Below are 20713 nucleotides of genomic sequence, written 5' to 3' on the forward strand. Positions count from 1 at the left end.
CCACATTTGCATAGGAGGTGACGTGTCACATTTTCTGGCCTAAAGACGGGTTAGTTGACAACGTTATAAAAACACGAGATCGCCCGCTTGTATTCCTTAAAAAAACGTAAATGAGGCCCTGCTGGTCCAACGCTCTTACCACTAGGCTACCCTGCTGCCCCAATGAGGCCCCCCTGGTCCAACGCTCTTACCACTAGGCTACCCTGCTGCCCCAATGAGGCCCCCCTGGTCCAACGCTCTTACCACTAGGCTACCCTGCTGCCCCAATGAGGCCCCCCTGGTCCAACGCTCTTACCACTAGGCTACCCTGCCGCCCCAATGAGGCCTCCCTGGTCCAACGCTCTTACCACTAGGCTACCCTGCTGCCCCAATGAGGCCCCCCTGGTCCAACGCTCTTACCACTAGGCTACCCTGCTGCCCCAATGAGGCCCCCCTGGTCCAACGCTCTTACCACTAGGCTACCCTGCCGCCCCAATGAGGCCCCCCTGGTCCAACGCTCTTACCACAAGGCTACCCTGCTGCCCCAATGAGGCCCTGCTAGTCCAACACTCTTACCACTAGGTTACCCTGCCACCCCAATGAGGCCCCCCTGGTCCAACGCTCTTACCACTAGGCTACCCAGCCGCCCCAATGATGCCCTGCTGGTCCAACGCTCTTACCACTAGACTACCCTGCCGCCCCAATGAGGCCCCCCTGGTCCAACGCTCTTACCACTAGGCTACCCTGCCGCCCCAATGAGGCCCTGCTGGTCCAACGCTCTTACCACTAGGCTACCCTGCCGCCCCAATGAGGCCCCCCTGGTCCAACACTCTTACCACTAGGCTACCCTGCCGCCCCAATGAGGCCCTGCTGGTCCAACGCTCTTACCACTAGGCTACCCTACCGCCCCAATGAGGCCCCCTGGTCCAACACTCTAGGCTACCACTAGGCTACCCTACCGCCCCAATGAGGCCCCCTGGTCCAACGCTCTTACCACTAGGCTACCCTACCGCCCCAATGAGGCCCCTGGTCCAACGCTCTTACCACTAGGCTACCCTACCGCCCCAATGAGGCCCCCCTGGTCCAACGCTCTTACCACTAGGCTACCCTACCGCCCCAATGAGGCCCCCTGGTCCAACGCTCTTACCACAAGGCTACCCTGCCGCCCAATGAGGCCCCCTGGTCCAACGCTCTTACCACTAGGCTACCCTACCGCCCCAATGAGGCCCCCTGGTCCAACGCTCTTACCACTAGGCTACCCTGCCGCCCCAATGAGGCCTACCCTAGGCTACCCTGCCGCCCCAATGAGGCCCCCCTGGTTCGTTCAGCCATTCCAATGTGGAAAATAAATGGGGAAAGAATGGAATTTAGGAATAAATGCTGAAAATAAGGTCTGAGTTTGACAAAGGCTGAGGAGATCTGATACGGTTTGTTCTATGAGATAGTAGCAGTCAGTTAACACGACCTTTATGAGTTATGAAGCTTCTTTTGATTACATAAATGCTCCAAAATTCACAAAAAGTGACATGATCTTTTGGAGATTATCTCGTAGAACAAAATGTCTAAGCCTGTGAACCAAAGACCTTAGTTTAGGTGTTTTATCCCAAAACCCCCCCCAAAAAACGCCATTCGTTTCCCCATAGCCTTTGTCCAACAAGCCATGGCGGAGTTCGTGCCTACAGAAAGACGCCATGACTGTGGCTCTCCATGGGGCAGAAGTCCGTGTGCTGTGATTCTGTTCGGCCAGATAGTAACATTGACAAGAAGCCGTGTGGGGAATCGTACTGTCGGTGGCTCGTTTCGTCTCGTTTCGGGCTGGTTTCATCTTGTTCTTGACATCATGTCTCGTGTTGTCTGATGTCACGTCTATGCTAATAGAAAGGGTTGAGGGATGGAGAGAGAGAGGGAAAGGAAGCAGTGAGAGAAGGCAGTAGGCCGAAATTACAAGCTGTAACTGAGGCAGGAAGAACTACAAGCTGTAACTGAGACAGGAAGAACTACAAACTGTAACTGAGACAGGAAGAACTACAAACTGTAACTGAGACAGGAAGAACTACAAACTGTAACTGATATCAAAGGCAGGAAGAACTACAAACTGTAACTGAGGCAGGAAGAACTACAAACTGTAACTGAGGCAGGAAGAACTACAAACTGTAACTGAGGCAGGAAGAACTACAAGCTGTAACTGAGGCAGGAAGAACTACAAGCTGTAACTGAGGCAGGAAGAACTACAAACTGTAACTGAGACAGGAAGAACTACAAACTGTAACTGATATCAAAGGCAGGAAGAACTACAAACTGTAACTGAGGCAGGAAGAACTACAAACTGTAACTGAGGCAGGAAGAACTACAAACTGTAACTGAGGCAGGAAGAACTACAAGCTGTAACTGAGGCAGGAAGAACTACAAGCTGTAACTGAGGCAGGAAGAACTACAAACTGTAACTGAGACAGGAAGAACTACAAACTGTAACTGATATTAAAGGCAGGAAGAACTACAAACTGTAACTGAGACAGGAAGAACTACAAACTGTAACTGATATCAAAGGCAGGAAGAACTACAAACTGTAACTGAGGCAGGAAGAACTACAAACTGTAACTGAGGCAGGAAGAACTACAAACTGTAACTGAGGCAGGAAGAACTACAAGCTGTAACTGAGGCAGGAAGAACTACAAACTGTAACTGAGACAGGAAGAACTACAAACTGTAACTGATATCAAAGGCAGGAAGAACTACAAACTGTAACTGATATCAAAGGCAGGAAGAACTACAAACTGTAACTGAGGCAGGAAGAACTACAAGCTGTAACTGAGGCAGGAAGAACTACAAGCTGTAACTGAGAAAGGAAGAACTACAAGCTGTAACTGAGGCAGGAAGAACTACAAACTGTAACTGAGACAGGAAGAACTACAAACTGTAACTGATATCAAAGGCAGGAAGAACTACAAACTGTAACTGATATCAAAGGCAGGAAGAACTACAAACTGTAACTGATATCAAAGGCAGGAAGAACTACAAACTGTAACTGAGGCAGGAAGAACTACAAGCTGTAACTGAGGCAGGAAGAACTACAAGCTGTAACTGAGACAGGAAGAACTACAAACTGTAACTGAGACAGGAAGAACTACAAACTGTAACTGAGACAGGAAGAACTACAAACTGTAACTGAGAAATGGAAGAACTACAAACTGTAACTGAGGGAAGAACTACAAACTGTAACTGAGGCAGGAAGAACTACAAACTGTAACTGAGGCAGGAAGAACTACAAACTGTAACTGAGGCAGGAAGAACTACAAGCTGTAACTGAGGCCTAACTGAGGCAGGAAGAACAAACTGTAACTGGAACTACAAACTGTAACTGATATCAAAGGCAGGAAGAACTACAAACTGTAACTGAGACAGGAAGAACTACAAACTGTAACTGATATCAAAGGTAGGAAGAACTACAAACTGTAACTGAGGCAGGAAGAACTACAAACTGGAAATGAGGTGAAAACTACAAACTAACTGATATCAAAGGCAGGGAAGAACCGCGTAGGCTTGGGTGATATACCATATACCGGGGTATTTGGAAATACTGACGGTATGTGCATGCTACTCCACTGCTTAAGTTGAGTATAACTATGTGTCAAATAAATGATATGCAGCTCAGGGCTCCAGCCATGCATTTGATTTGCTAACTTGCCAAGTGGCTAAATGTGAAGATCAAACTTCTTGGTTACAGCAGAGATATTCAACCCCCTCCTGGATCAAGATCCCTGTTGCCTAAATTGTTAAGTGGAAAGCGCCCCTTGTGTATAATTGCGGTAATAACGTAAAACGTGGTATGGTACAGAAATGGTATGATGGTATGAACATCTCTCTTCCCCCTCTCTCTGCTCTCTCCCCCTCTCTCCTCTCTCCCCCTCTCTCTCATCTCTCCCCCCTCTCTCATCTCTCCCCTCTCTCATCTCTCCCCTCTCTCTCCCCTCTCTCCCCCTCTCTCTCCTCTCCCCTCTCTCTCTCCTCTCTCCCCCCTCTCCCCTCTCTCTCCCCTCTCCCCCTCTCCCTCCTCTCTCCCCCTCCCCATCCCCCTCTCTCTCCTCAGCACCTCCAGATGACGGTGCAGGCCCTGCAGGATGAGCTGAGGACTCAGAGAGATCTGAATCAGTTGTTCCAGCAGGACTGTAGCGGAGGGAGACCTGGAGAACCTCTGTCATTCGAACCCACTGAGGACAACTTCCACAGTCTCCAAGCTGAACACCAGAGACAGGTGAAGTCTAGTTTCAGAAAGCTGAGTCCTGATCTAGGATCTGTTCATATATAATCTAATTAGCACTCCTATTCAGAGATGCTTTCTGGATAAGGGCCCAGGTCTATTTTCACTTTTAATTTAAAAAAAACGAGTTTGTCCATTTAAGTTTACACAGAATGGAAATGTGTATTTGGCGCTCTGGTTTACAGTGAAAGGTTAAAAACAGATAGAAAACACACAGTGAACATTTACATGTCAGTTCATCAGAGTCATATTTAGGATTCTGTACTTCATGCAACATCATGTTGTTCACTCCATTTCATTTGTCAGAAGGCACACTCCTCTGAATAACTTGAGGAATGTAATGCTAATGGACATTAATGTCACGCCCTGGTCTTAGTATTTTGTGTTTTCTTTATCTATTTGGTCAGGCCAGGGTGTGACATGGGTTTTGGTATGTGGTGTGTTTTGTCTTGGGGTTTTTTCACAGGTATTGGGATTGTAGCTTAGTGGGGTGTTCTAGGTTAGTCTATGGCTGTCTAAAGTGGTTCTCAATCAGAGGCAGGTGTTTATCGTTGTCTCTGATTGGGAACCATATTTAGGCAGCCATATTCTTTGAGTTTTTCGTGGGTGATTGTCCTTATGTCCTTGTTCCTGTTCTGTGTTAGTTTACACCAGTATAGGCTGTTTTCGGTTTTCTCATTACGTTTGTTGTTTTTTTTTGTATTTGATTCGTGTTTCCATTTGTTTTCATTAAACATGAATCATAATAGCCACGCCGCATTTTGGTCCGACTCTCTTTCACCTATAGAAAACCGTGACAATTAAACTGTACAACAAGTATATAGAACTAACTAACCTAATTTAGAGATATCACTATCTCGTCATGTTTCCCCTACGGGTATCAATAAAGTTAATTGAATCGAAAGTGAATTATTGTATATAAATAACGTTTGATTGAATCTAATCTCTAGGCTAACTAAGTTAATTTAGAAATAACACAAACATGTTGAGAAGTAGCTTGGATTCAGGAGTTGACATTTACTGAAAGGAGGCGTGTTGTGTTCCTCCCATTAAATGGAATTGAATCTTACTGTTACGTTTCAGAAGACCCAGATACAGACACTGTTAAAATAACAAACGTTTATTACAGATCTGAGGTCAGTAATCCAGATCAGAGTCCATAAGGTACAGAACAGAAGTCAGGCTCAGGGTCAGGGTCGACAGAATGGTAAAAACTGGGGAAACTAGAAAACAGGAACTAGAAAATGCACGGCCCCAATGTGTAGGAATAGTTAGGAACTAGAAAAAGATAGGAGCAAGGGGGAAAACGCTGGTAGACTTGACAAACAAAACAAACTGGCAACAGACAAACAGAGAGCACAGGTATAAATACACAGGGGATGATGGGGAAGATGGGCGACACCTGGAGGAGGGTGGAGACGAGCACAAAGACAGGTGAAACAGATCAGGGTGTGACACTTTCCTCTCGGCCAAAGAGATGAATACTGTTTGGTTGAATTGTATTGAATGTAACCTCCAGGTCAAAGAGTTGAATACTGTTTGGTTGAATTGTATTGAATGTAACCTCCAGGCCAAAGAGATTAATGCAGTTATATTTAGTTTAATCTAACCTCTTGGTCAAGGAAAATACCATTTGGTTGAATTGTATTGAATGTTACCTCTAGGCCAAAGAGATGAATAATGTTTGGTTGAATTGTATTGAAAATCCAGGTCAAAGAGTTGAATACATTTGGTTCCAGGCCAAAGAGATTAATGCAGTTATATTTGAATGGTCAAGGAAAATACCATTTGGTTGAATTGTATTGAATGTTACCTCTAGGCCAAAGAGATGAATAATGTTTGGTTGAATTGTATTGAATGTAACCTCCAGGCCAAGGAGATGAATAATGTTTGGTTGAATTGTATTGAATGTAACCTCCAGGCCAAGGAGATGAATAATGTTTGGTTGAATTGTATTGAATGTAACCTCCAGGCCAAAGAGATGAATAATGTTTGGTTGAATTGTATTGAATGTAACCTCCAGGCCAAGGAGATGAATAATGTTTGGTTGAATTGTATTGAATGTAACCTCCAGGCCAAAGAGTTGTTCCTCCTGAGGAAGACGCTGGAGGAGATGGAGTTGAGGATCGACAGTCAGAAACAGACCCTGGGGGCCAGAGACCAGTCTATCAAGAAACTACTGGAGATGCTGCAGAGCAAAGGTATGGTGGGGTACACACACACACACACACACACACACACACACACACACACACACACACACACACACACACACACACACGCACTCACGCACACACACACACACACACACACACACACACACACACACACACACACACACACACACACACACACACACACACACACACACACACACACACACACACACACACACACACACACACACACACACACACACACACACACACACACACACACACACACACACACACACACACTCTTAAAAGCATCACTATGGTGTGTATTCCAGGTCTGTCAGCCAAGGCCTCAGAGGAAGACCATGAGAGGACCAGGAGACTGGCTGAGGCTGACATGCACATCCACCACCTAGACAGTCTACTGGAACAGAAAGACAAGGAGACCAACGCCCTACGAGAGGTGAGGGGGAGAGGGGGAGAGAGCGAAACAGAGGAGGGGAGGGGAAATAATTCATTCATAACTCCATGGTTACCACAGAGTTCCTCCAGAGCGTCGTTATGTGCTGGTCACGCTCATGTAAACAACACTCTGTTACCACAGAGCCCCCCAGCTAACTGAATTCATTACAACTCTGTTACCACAGAGCCCCCCAGCTAACTGAATTCATTACAACTCTGTTACCACAGAGCCCCCCAGCTAACTGAATTCATTACAACTCTGTTACCACAGACCAGCTAACTGAATTCATCACAGCTCTGTTACCACAGAGCCCTAACTGAATTCATTACAGCTCTGTTACCACAGAGCCCCCCACACTGAATTCATAACTGAATTGAATTACAGCTCTGTTACCACAGAGCCCCCCAGCTAACTGAATTACAGCTCTGTTACCACAGAGCCCCCCACTAACTGAACCTACAGCCTGTTACCACAGAGCTCCCCAGCTAACTGAACCATTACAGCTCTGTTACCACAGAGCCCCCAGCTAACTGAATTCATTACAGCCTGTTACCACAGAGCCCCCCAGCTAACTGAATTCTCACACCTTACCACAGAGCCCCCAGCAAACTATACTCTGTTACCACAGAGCCTCACCCATCATAGCTCTGTTACCACAGAGCCCTTACCTAATTATTCATTACAGCTCTGTTACCACAGAGCCCCTCACTAACTGAATTCACTAGCTCTGTTAGACAGCTAACCATTACAGCTCTTTACTACAGAGCCCCCCAGCTAACCTACAGCTCTGTTACCACAGAGCCCCCAGCTAACTGAATTCATCAGCTCTGTTTAACTGAATATAGACAGATAACTGAATTCATTATTACAGCTCTTTACTATAGACAGACCCCACCTTTACTATAGACAGACCTTAACCTTTAGCCCCCTATAACTGATTCATTACAGCTCTGTTACCACAGACCTTTACTATAGACAGACCTACAGCACTGAATTCTTTACTGTTACAGACAGCTAACCTACACCTGTTTTACATTAGCTCTGTTACCACAGAGACAGACTCTGTTACCACAGAGCCCTTTAACTGAATTATACAGCTCTGTTACCACAGAGCCCTACAGCTAACTGAATTTTACTATACCACAGAGCCCTCAGCTTACTATAGACAGACCTCACCTTTACTATAGACAGACCTCACCATTTACTATAGACAGACCTTTACTATAGACAGACCTCACCTTTACTATAGACAGACCTTTCCTTTACTATAGACAGACCTTACCTTTACTATAGACAGACCTCACCTTTACTATAGACAGACCTTACCTTTACTATAGACAGACCTCACCTTTACTATAGACAGACCTCACCTTTACTATTGACAGACCTCACCTTTACTATAGACAGACCTTACCTTTACTATAGACAAACCTCACCCTTTACTATAGACAGACCTCACCTTTACTATAGACAGACCTCACCTTTACTATAGACAGACCTCACCTTTACTATAGACAGACCTCACCTTTACTATAGACAGACCTTACCTTTACTATAGACAGACCTCACCTTTACTATAGACAGACCTTACCTTTACTATAGACAGACCTCACCTTTACTATAGACAGACCTTACCTTTACTATAGACAGACCTTTACCTTTACTATAGACAGACCTTACCTTTACTATAGACAGACCTCACCTTTACTATAGACAGACCTCACCTTTACTATAGACAGACCTCACCTTTACTATAGACAGACCTCACCTTTACTATAGACAGACCTCACCTTTACTATAGACAGACCTTAACCTTTACTATATACAGACCTCACCTTTACTATAGACAGACCTACAGACCACCTTTACTATAGACAGACCTCACCTTTACTATAGACAGACCTCACCTTTACTATAGACAGACCTTACCTTTACTATAGACAGACCTCACCTTTACTATAGACAGACCTCACCTTTACTATAGACAGACCTCACCTTTACTATAGACAGACCTCACCTTTACTATAGACAGACCTCACCTTTACTATAGACAGACCTCACCTTTACTATAGACAGACCTTACCTTTACTATAGACAGACCTCACCTTTACTATAGACAGACCTCACCTTTACTATAGACAGACCTTCACCTTTACTATAGACAGACCTCACCTTTACTATAGACAGACCTTCACCTTTACTATAGACAGACCTCACCTTTACTATAGACAGACCTCACCTTTACTATAGACAGACCTCACCTTTACTATAGACAGACCTCACCTTTACTATAGACAGACCTTACCTTTACTATAGACAGACCTCACCTTTACTATAGACAGACCTCACCTTTACTATAGACAGACCTCACCTTTACTATAGACAGACCTCACCTTTACTATAGACAGACCTTACCTTTACTATAGACAGACCTCACCTTTACTATAGACAGACCTCACCTTTACTATAGACAGACCTCACCTTTACTATAGACAGACCTCACCTTTACTATAGACAGACCTCACCTTTACTATAGACAGACCTCACCTTTACTATAGACAGACCTTACCTTTACTATAGACAGACCTCACCTTTACTATAGACAGACCTCACCTTTACTATAGACAGACCTCACCTTTACTATAGACAGACCTCACCTTTACTATAGACAGACCTTTACTATAGACAGACCTCACCTTTACTATAGACAGACCTCACCTTTACTATAGACAGACCTCACCTTTACTATAGACAGACCTCACCTTTACTATAGACAGACCTCACCTTTACTATAGACAGACCTTACCTTTACTATAGACAGACCTCACCTTTACTATAGACAGACCTCACCTTTACTATTACTTTACTATAGACAGACCTCACCTTTACTATAGACAGACCTTACCTTTACTATAGACAGACCTCACCTTTACTATAGACAGACCTCACCTTTACTATAGACAGACCTTACCTTTACTATAGACAGACCTTACCTTTACTATAGACAGACCTCACCTTTACTATAGACAGACCTCACCTTTACTATAGACAGACCTCACCTTTACTATAGACAGACCTTACCTTTACTATAGACAGACCTCACCTTTACTATAGACAGACCTCACTTTACTTTACTATAGACAGACCTCACCTTTACTATAGACAGACCTCACCTTTACTATAGACAGACCTTACCTTTACTATAGACAGACCTCACCTTTACTATAGACAGACCTTACCTTTACTATAGACAGACCTAGACAGACCTTTACTATAGACAGACCTCACCTTTACTATATACAGACCTTACCTTTACTATAGACAGACCTCACCTTTACTATATACAGACCTCACCTTTACTATAGACAGACCTTACCTTTACTATAGACAGACCTTACCTTTACTATAGACAGACCTCACCTTTACTATAGACAGACTTTACTATAGACAGACCTCACCTTTACTATAGACAGACCTTACCTTTACTATAGACAGACCTCACCTTTACTATAGACAGACCTCACCTTTACTATAGACAGACCTCACCTTTACTATAGACAGACCTTAACCTTTACTATAGACAGACCTCACCTTTACTATAGACAGACCTTACCTTTACTATAGACAGACCTCACCTTTACTATAGACAGACCTTACCTTTACTATAGACAGACCTCACCTTTACTATAGACAGACCTTACCTTTACTATAGACAGACCTTAACCTTTACTATAGACAGACCTCACCTTTACTATAGACAGACCTCACCTTTACTATAGACAGACCTCACCTTTACTATAGACAGACCTTACCTTTACTATAGACAGACCTTTACTATAGACCTTTACTATAGACAGACCTCACCTTTACTATAGACAGACCTCACCTTTACTATAGACAGACCTCACCTTTACTATAGACAGACCTCACCTTTACTATAGACAGACCTCACCTTTACTATAGACAGACCTTACCTTTACTATAGACAGACCTCACCTTTACTATAGACAGACCTCACCTTTACTATAGACAGACCTTACCTTTACTATAGACAGACCTCACCTTTACTATAGACAGACCTTACCTTTACTATAGACAGACCTCACCTTTACTATAGACAGACCTCACCTTTACTATAGACAGACCTCACCTTTACTATAGACAGACCTTCACCTTTACTATAGACAGACCTCACCTTTACTATAGACAGACCTTACCTTTACTATAGACAGACCTTACCTTTACTATAGACAGACCTCACCTTTACTATAGACAGACCTCACCTTTACTATAGACAGACCTTACCTTTACTATAGACAGACCTTAACCTTTACTATAGACAGACCTCACCTTTACTATAGACAGACCTTTACTATAGACAGACCTTACCTTTACTATAGACAGACCTCACCTTTACTATAGACAGACCTCACCTTTACTATAGACAGACCTCACCTTTACTATAGACAGACCTCACCTTTACTATAGACAGACCTCACCTTTACTATAGACAGACCCTACCTTTACTATAGACCTTTACAGACCTCACCTTTACTATAGACAGACCTCACCTTTACTATAGACAGACCTCACCTTTACTATAGACAGACCTTACCTTTACTATAGACCTTACCTTTACTATAGACATACCTTACCTTTACTATAGACAGACCTCACCTTTACTATAGACAGACCTCACCTTTACTATAGACAGACCTTACCTTTACTATAGACAGACCTCACCTTTACTATAGACAGACCTCACCTTTACTATAGACAGACCTCACCTTTACTATAGACAGACCTCACCTTTACTATAGACAGACCTTACCTTTACTATAGACAGACCTTACCTTTACTATAGACAGACCTTACCTTTACTATAGACAGACCTTACCTTTACTATAGACAGACCTTACCTTTACTATAGACAGACCTTACCTTTACTATAGACAGACCTTAACCTTTACTATAGACAGACCCTTTACTATAGACCTTTACTATAGACAGACCTCACCTTTACTATAGACAGACCTCACCTTTACTATAGACAGACCTCACCTTTACTATAGACAGACCTTAACCTTTACTATAGACAGACCTTAACCTTTACTATAGACAGACCTCACCTTTACTATAGACAGACCTCAACTATAGACACCAGAGGATAGAAGTCTATAGACAGAGTCAGTCTACTATCAGACCTCACCTTTACTATAGACAGACCCACCTTTACTATAGACAGATCACCTTTACTATAGACAGACCTCACCTTTACTATAGACAGACCTCCTTTACTAGACCCTCACCTTTACTATAGACAGACCTCACCCTTTACTATAGACAGACCTCACCTTTACTATAGACCTCCCTCCCTCCCTTTCTATAGACAGACCTCACCTTTACTATAGACAGACCTCACCTTTACTATAGACAGACCTCCTTTACTAGACAGACCTCACCTTTACTATAGACAGACCTCCTTTACTATAGACAGACCTCACCTTTACTATAGACAGACCTACCTTTACTATAGACAGACCTTACCTTTACTATAGACAGACCTCACCTTTACTATAGACAGACCTCACCTTTACTATAGACAGACCTCACCCTATAGACAGACCTCACCTTTACTATAGACAGACCTACCTTTACTATAGACAGACCTCCCTTTACTATAGACAGACCTCACCTTTACTATAGACAGACCTCACCTTTACTAGACAGACCTCACCTTTACTATAGACCTCCCTATAGACAGACCTCACCTTTACTATAGACCCTACCTTTACTATAGACAGACCTCACCTTTACTATAGACAGACCTCCCACCTTTACTATAGACAGACCCTCCTTTACTATAGACCTCACCTTTACTATCCCTCACCTTTACTATAGACAGACCTCACCTTTACTATAGACAGACCTTTACCTTTACTATAGACAGACCTCACCTTTACTATAGACAGACCTTACCTTTACTATAGACAGACCTACCCTATAGACCCTCACCTTTACTATAGACAGACCTCACCTTTACTATAGACAGACCTTACCCTATCCTCCACCTTTACTATAGACAGACCTCACCTTTACTATAGACAGACCTCACCCTATAGACAGACCTAACCTTTACTATCCCTCACCTTTACTATAGACCCTCACCTTTACTATAGACCCTCCCTCCCTTTCCTATAGACCCTACCTTTACTATAGACAGACCTTACCTTTACTATAGACAGACCTTCACCTTTACTATAGACAGACCTCACCCTAGACAGACCTAACCTTTACTAGACCTTACTAGACAGACCTTTACTATAGACAGACCTACCTTTACTATAGACAGACCCACCTTTACTATAGACAGACCTCACCTTTACTATAGACAGACCTCACCTTTACTATAGACAGACCTCCTTTACTAGACAGACCTCACCTTTACTATAGACAGACCTCACCTTTACTATAGACAGACCTCACCTTTACTATAGACAGACCTAACCTTTACTATATACCTCACCTTTACTATAGACAGACCTACCTTTACTATAGACAGACCTCCCTTTACTATAGACAGACCTCACCTTTACTATAGACCCTCCCTATAGACCCTCCCTCCCTACCTTTACTATCATTCTGTGGTTCTAGTACCTTTACTATGACAGACCTCACCTTTACTATAGCACAGATACCTTTACTATAGACAGACCTAACCTTTACTATAGACAGCCTCAGAGGAACTATAGACAGACCACCTACTATAGACACCTACCTTTACTATAGACAGAGGAACCTTTACTATAGACAGTTTCACCTTTACATAGACAGACCTTTTTACATAGACAGCTTTACTATAGACAGTACCTTTACTATAGACAGAACCTTTACATCCACCTTTACTAAGACAGACCTTAACCTTTACTATAGTACAGACCTTACCTGTTAAATAAACATTTTTCCCTCACCTTTACTGATGAAATGGGGAAAGACAGTTACTATAGACAGACACCTTTACTATAGAAGATAAGCTACTATTACAGACCTACTTTATATAAGCTGACCTTTAAAAAGTACCTTTTTGTCTTACTTGTCTTCATAGACAGACCTTTGTACTGACCAGAGGAGACAAGACGTCATGCTGTGAGCCCAGAACAGCCCTCATTCCACCCACTGCTAACTATCAGATTCAGTTCTGTATTCTGGTCAGAGGCATTCAACTCTGAACTGTGACCACATCTGTGTGGGGAGAGGAGGAACCTCATACACAAGGACAGCCCTTTGGTTGTCTTGAGAATACATCCACCAATAAATGAAGCACCCCTGTTTAAACAGTTTTCCAGATGAAATGGGGAAAATGAAACACGGTCATACTCCACTGAACCATATTGCTTCATGACACAGAGAGACAAGAGATGCTGAGAGCCCAGAAAGATTCCAGACTGCCAACTATCAGATCAGCGAGAGGCATTCAACTCTGAGAGACATCTGAGAGAGAGACATACACAAGGACAGACAGATCCCATAATAGCACTGCTTTAGTTCCAGAGAATGACTCATCTCCACTGAACCATATTGCTCATGACACAGAGAGAAAGAGAGAGAAAGAGAAAGAGAGAGAGGAGAGGGGGAGAGAGATACTTTTTAGGTACTTTTTCTGACCCCTCCTCTGTAACTCAAACCAATAGTGAAAACATGGTCCAGACCTACTGGACTTTGTCCACATGATTTGACAAGGATACATCCACATGTCAAGAGAGTCTATTTTCAAAGAATCTATGGGAGTCTGTGTATGTGTCCATCATGTTTATGTGTGTGTCCATGCATTTACAAAGAGATGCATCTATGTGTCCATGAGTCTGTGTATGTGTCCATGCATTTACAGTGTGTGTGTGTGTGCACTGTACAGCAGTCCATTTCCACCACTGCCCCCAGCACCAGAAGCCACCAGAAGCCTCTCTCCTTTGTTAGTCCTCTTGTCTTCTCCACTAGAGAGGCGGCCCTAGTTCTCTCCCTAGTTCAGTACAACTCCCATTCTCTGTGGGACCCTCAGTACAACTCCCATTAGTTTTCTCTGTGGGACCCTCAGTACAACTCCCATTAGTTCTCTCTGTAGGACCCTCAGTACAACTCCCATTAGTTCTCTCTGTAGGACCCTCAGTACAACTCCCATTAGTTCTCTCTGTGGGACCCTCAGTACAACTCCCATTAGTTCTCTCTGTGGGACCCTCAGTACAACTCCCATTAGTTCTCTCTGTAAGACCCTCAGTACAACTCCCATTAGTTCTCTCTGTAGGACCCTCAGTACAACTCCCATTAGTTCTCTCTGTAGGACCCTCAGTACAACTCCCATTAGTTCTCTCTGTGGGACCCTCAGTACAACTCCCATTAGTTCTCTCTGTGGGACCCTCAGTACAACTCCCATTAGTTCTCTCTGTAGGACCCTCAGTACAAGTTCTCTCTGATTTGAATTTGATTTGATTTGACCCTCAGTACAACTCCCATTAGTTCTCTCTGTAGGACCCTCAGTACAACTCCCATTAGTTCTCTCTGTAGGACCCTCAGTACAACTCCCATTAGTTCTCTCTGTATGATTTGAATTTGATTTGATTTGATTTGACCCTCAGTACAACTCCCATTAGTTCTCTCTGTGGGACCCTCAGTACAACTCCCATTAGTTCTCTCTGTGGGATCCTCAGTACAACTCCCATTAGTTCTCTCTGTAAGACCCTCATACACACTTAGGCAGCCACCATCATTTACAGGAGCAAGGCAACGTGACACTCTCCTCTCTTCTCTGCTCTCTCATCTCCCTCTCCCTCTCCCTCTTTGTCTCCCTCCCTCTCTGTCTTTCTCTCTCTGTCTCTCTCCCTCTGTCTGTCTCTCTGTCTCTCTCTCTCTCTCTCTGTATACATATCGGAAAAATATAAATACAATGAAAATATATATATAAAATATATTTATATATATATAAATGGTGGGACCAACAGCAATAATAATAGTAGTAGTGGACATGGGATTACCATTAACAACAACTACAACAACAACATTAATGAGAACAACAATACATTAAAGCAATAGTAGTGGACCAGTGTCAACATGACTGAAAAGACAGTCTCTCTCTCATGACTGAGAAAATGCTCTGTCTCTCTGTCTCTCTCTCTCTCTCTCTCTCTGTCTCTCTCGCTCTCTGTCTCTCTAACATCACAACTGGTTCAGAGACAGAGACAGTACACTAGTGAAAGGCAGAAACATTAAGAGTCCAGAATAGCATTAGGAAGGCGAGCTTGAGCGGTTTTATCATAACATGCTAGTGGAAGCATTTAAGTCTAAGAGGTACAGGAGTAGAGCACTTTGAACGTTAGCTCTGAGAACACTATTAGCGTTAGCTTTGAACCAGACTCTCCATTCACTTGTGAGGACGTGGGATGTTGGAATGGACCCGACGGTGTTAGCCAGAATTACGGTGCCAGAAGACACTTCATCCCAATAGCTCCTGCTGGTCCTGACCGACACACTGTCTTCTGCTGTGTCCTCTCCTGGTCATGATGACAGTCACCATGCTGTTGTGTTCTCTCCTGGTCATGATGACAGTCACTATGCTGTTGTGTTCTCTCCTGGTCATGATGACAGTCACTATGCTGTTGTGTTCTCTCCTGGTCATGATGACAGTCACCATGCTGTTGTGTTCTCTCCTGGTCATGATGACAGTCACCATGCTGCTGTGTTCTCTCCTGGTCATGATGACAGTCACCATGCTGTTGTGTTCTCTCCTGGTCATGATGACAGTCACCATGCTGTTGTGTTCTCTCCTGGTCATGATGACAGTCACTATGCTGTTGTGTTCTCTCCTGGTCATGATGACAGTCACCATGCTGTTGTGTTCTCTCCTGGTCATGATGACAGTCACTATGCTGTTGTGTTCTCTCCTGGTCATGATGACAGTCACTATGCTGTTGTGTTCTCTCCTTGTCATGATGACAGTCAACATGCTGTTGTGTTCTCTCCTGGTCATGATGACAGTCACTATGCTGTTGTATTCTCTCCTGGTCATGATGACAGTCACCATGCTGTTGTGTTCTCTCCTGGTCATGATGACAGTCACTATGCTGTTGTGTTCTCTCCTTGTCATGATGACAGTCACCATGCTGTTGTGTTCTCTCCTGGTCATGATGACAGTCACTATGCTGTTGTGTTCTCTCCTGGTCATGATGACAGTCACTATGCTGTTGTGTTCTCTCCTGGTCATGATGACAGTCACCATGCTGTTGTGTTCTCTCCTGGTCATGATGACAGTCACCATGCTGTTGTGTTCTCTCCTGGTCATGATGACAGTCACTATGCTGTTGTGTTCTCTCCTGGTCATGATGACAGTCACTATGCTGTTGTGTTCTCTCCTGGTCATGATGACAGTCACCATGCTGTTGTGTTCTCTCCTGGTCATGATGACAGTCACCATGCTGTTGTGTTCTCTCCTGGTCATGATGACAGTCACCATGCTGTTGTGTTCTCTCCTGGTCATGATGACAGTCACTATGCTGTTGTGTTCTCTCCTGGTGCTAACCACCACCACCATGCTGTTGTGTTCTCTCCTGGGCGTGCTAACCACCACCACCATGCTGTTGGGTTCTCTCCTGGTGCTAACCACCACCATGCTGTTGTGTTCTCTCCTGGTGCTAACCACCACCACCATGCTGTTGTGTTCTCTCCTGGTGCTAACCACCACCACCATGCTGTTGTGTTCTCTCCTTGTGCTAACCACCACCATGCTGTTGTGTTCTCTCCTGGTGCTAACCACCACCACCATGCTGTTGTGTTCTCTCCTGGTGCTAACCACCACCACCATGCTGTTGTGTTCTCTCCTGGTGCTAACCACCACCACCATGCTGTTGTGTTCTCTCCTGGTGCTAACCACCACCACCATGCTGTTGTGTTCTCTCCTGGTGGTGCACCAACCACCACCACCATGCTGTTGTGTTCTCTCCTGGTGCTAACCACCACCACCATGCTGTTGTGTTCTCTCCTGGTGCTAACCACCACCACCATGCTGTTGTGTTCTCTCCTGGTGCTAACCACCACCACCATGCTGTTGTGTTCTCTCCTGGTGCTAACCACCACCACCATGCTGTTGTGTTCTCTCCTGGTGCTAACCACCACCACCATGCTGTTGTGTTCTCTCCTGGTGCTAACCACCACCACCATGCTGTTGTGTTCTCTCCTGGTGCTAACCACCACCACCATGCTGTTGTGTTCTCTCCTGGTGCTAACCACCACCACCATGCTGTTGTGTTCTCTCCTGGTGCTAACCACCACCACCATGCTGTTGTGTTCTCTCCTGGTGCTAACCACCACCACCATGCTGTTGTGTTCTCTCCTGGTGCTAACCACCACCACCATGCTGTTGTGTTCTCTCCTGGTGCTAACCACCACCACCATGCTGTTGGGTTCTCTCCTGGTGCTAACCACCACCACCATGCTGTTGTGTTCTCTCCTGGTGCTAACCACCACCACCATGCTGTTGGGTTCTCTCCTGGTGCTAACCACCACCACCATGCTGTTGTGTTCTCTCCTGGTGCTAACCACCACCACCATGCTGTACCCTGTCTCTCCTCAGGAGCTGCACCACGGAGCTATGAAGGAGTTCCCCTGAATCAGCCAAGACCACCATGCAGACCGTCATCGAGATGAAGGTGAGAGATGGAGAGATAGAGGAAGGAGAGAGAGAGAGAGAGAGGGTGCTAAGAGAGAGAGAGACCAGTGGAGAGTTGTGAGAGAGAGGAGCTAACCACCACCAGAGAGAGTGTGTATGCTCATGTTTCACTTAGAATGCCAAAGTGAGACCGTCATCAAGATGGAGGTGTGTGTGTGGTGAGAGATTGACTTCCTGTACAATGTGGTGAGAGATTGACTTCCTGTACAATGTGTCTAACTGTGTGTGTTCTCTTGTGGTAGGACTCTAAGGTCCAGTCTCTGGAGCGAGGTGTGAGGGACCTGGAGGAAGTGTGTGTGTGTCTAACTGTGTGTGTTCTCTTGTGGTAGGACTCTAAGGTCCAGTCTCTGGAGCGAGGTGTGAGGGACCTGGAGGAAGTGTGTGTGTGTCTAGTCTCTGTGTGTGTTCTCTTGTGGTAGGACTGGAGAAGGTCCAGTCTCTGGAGCGAGGTGTGAGGGACCTGGAGGAAGTGTGTGTGTGTCTAACTGTGTGTGTTCTCTTGTGGTAGGACTCTAAGGTCCAGTCTCTGGAGCGAGGTGTGAGGGACCTGGAGGAAGTGTGTGTGTGTCTAACTGTGTGTGTTCTCTTGTGGTAGGACTCTAAGGTCCAGTCTCTGGAGCGAGGTGTGAGGGACCTGGAGGAAGTGTGTGTGTGTCTAACTGTGTGTGTTCTAAGGTCCTTGTGGAGCGAGGTGTGAGGACTCTAAGGTCCAGTCTCTGGAGCGAGGTGTGAGGGACCTGGAGGAAGTGTGTGTGTGTCTAACTGTGTGTGTTCTCTTGTGGTAGGACTCTAAGGTCCAGTCTCTGGAGCGAGGTGTGAGGGACCTGGAGGAAGTGTGTGTGTGTCTAACTGTGTGTGTTCTCTTGTGGTAGGACTCTAAGGTCCAGTCTCTGGAGCGAGGTGTGAGGGGTGGAGGGGACCTGGAGGAAGTGTGTTCTCTTGTTCTAACTAAGGTCCAGTCTGGAGCAGGTTGGACCTAGAGGAGTGTGTGTGTGTGTCTAACTGTGTGTGTTCTCTTGTGGTCCAGTCTCTGGAGCGAGGTGTGGGACCTGGAGAGCATGGGACCTGTGTGTGTGTCTAACTGTGTGTGTTCTCTTGTGGTAGGACTCTAAGGTCCAGTCTCTGAACCAGTGTGAGGGACCTGGAGGAAGTGTGTGTGTACTCTTGTGGTAGGACAAGGTCCAGTCTCTTCAGGTCTGGTCTTCAGTTCTCTGTGTGTGTCGTGTTCTCTTGTGGTAGGACTCTAAGGTCCATCCTGCGAGGTGTAGGACCTGGAGGAATGTGTGTGTGTCTAACTGTGTGTGTTCTCTTGTGTAGGACTCTAAGGTCCAGTCTCTGGAGCGAGGTGTGAGGGACCTGGAGGAAGTGTGTGTGTGTCTAACTGTGTGTGTTCTCTTGTGTGTCTAAGGTCCAGTCTCTGGAGCGAGGTGTGAGGGACCTGGAGGAAGTGTGTGTGTGTCTATCTGTGTGTGTTCTCTTGTGGTAGGACTCTAAGGTCCAGTCTCTGGAGCGAGGTGTGAGGGACCTGGAGGAATGTGTGTGTGTCTAACTGTGTGTGTTCTCTTGTGGTAGGACTCTAGGTCCAGAACCAGCAGGTGCCCTGTAGGACTAGAGGAAGTCATGTGTGTGTCTAACTGTGTGTGTTCTCTTGTGGTAGGACTCTAAGGTCCAGTCTCTGGAGCGAGGTGTGAGGGACCTGGAGGAAGAGATTGAGATGTTAAAGTCTAACTTGTGGGGCTCTGAGCACTGAGGAGAGAGAGGAGGAGATGAAACAAATGGAGGTGTACAGATGTCCAAGTTCATGAAGAACAAGGTAACAACACATCACCACCAACTACAGCTGACTCAGTACAGAACTCTGTCTAAAGAGCATGTTGATTATCATTCAGCTTCTGTGACAGATGCATCTGGTCTTCAGTTCTCTGTGTTGTCTAGTGGAACCAGCATCCTGCCCTGTACACTAGAGACAATCATGTGTTCATCTGGTCTTCAGTTCTCTGTGTTGTCTAGTGGAACCAGCATCCTGCCCTGTACACTAGAGACAATCATGTGTTCATCTGGTCTTCAGTTCTCTGTGTTGTCTAGTGGAACCAGCATCCTGCCCTGTACACTAGAGACAATCATGTGTTCATCTGGTCTTCAGT

General features: G+C 45.0%; 1 pseudogene; it reads left to right on the forward strand.

Annotated features, from left to right (window-relative positions):
- The first annotated feature begins 1639 nt into the window (after positions 1-1639).
- LOC135516578 (ELKS/Rab6-interacting/CAST family member 1-like) overlaps positions 1640-20713 on the forward strand; it is an 83366-nt pseudogene continuing 64292 nt past the window's right edge.

This window comes from Oncorhynchus masou, chromosome 27 (assembly GCF_036934945.1).
Source record: "Oncorhynchus masou masou isolate Uvic2021 chromosome 27, UVic_Omas_1.1, whole genome shotgun sequence".
NCBI lineage: Eukaryota > Metazoa > Chordata > Actinopteri > Salmoniformes > Salmonidae > Oncorhynchus > Oncorhynchus masou.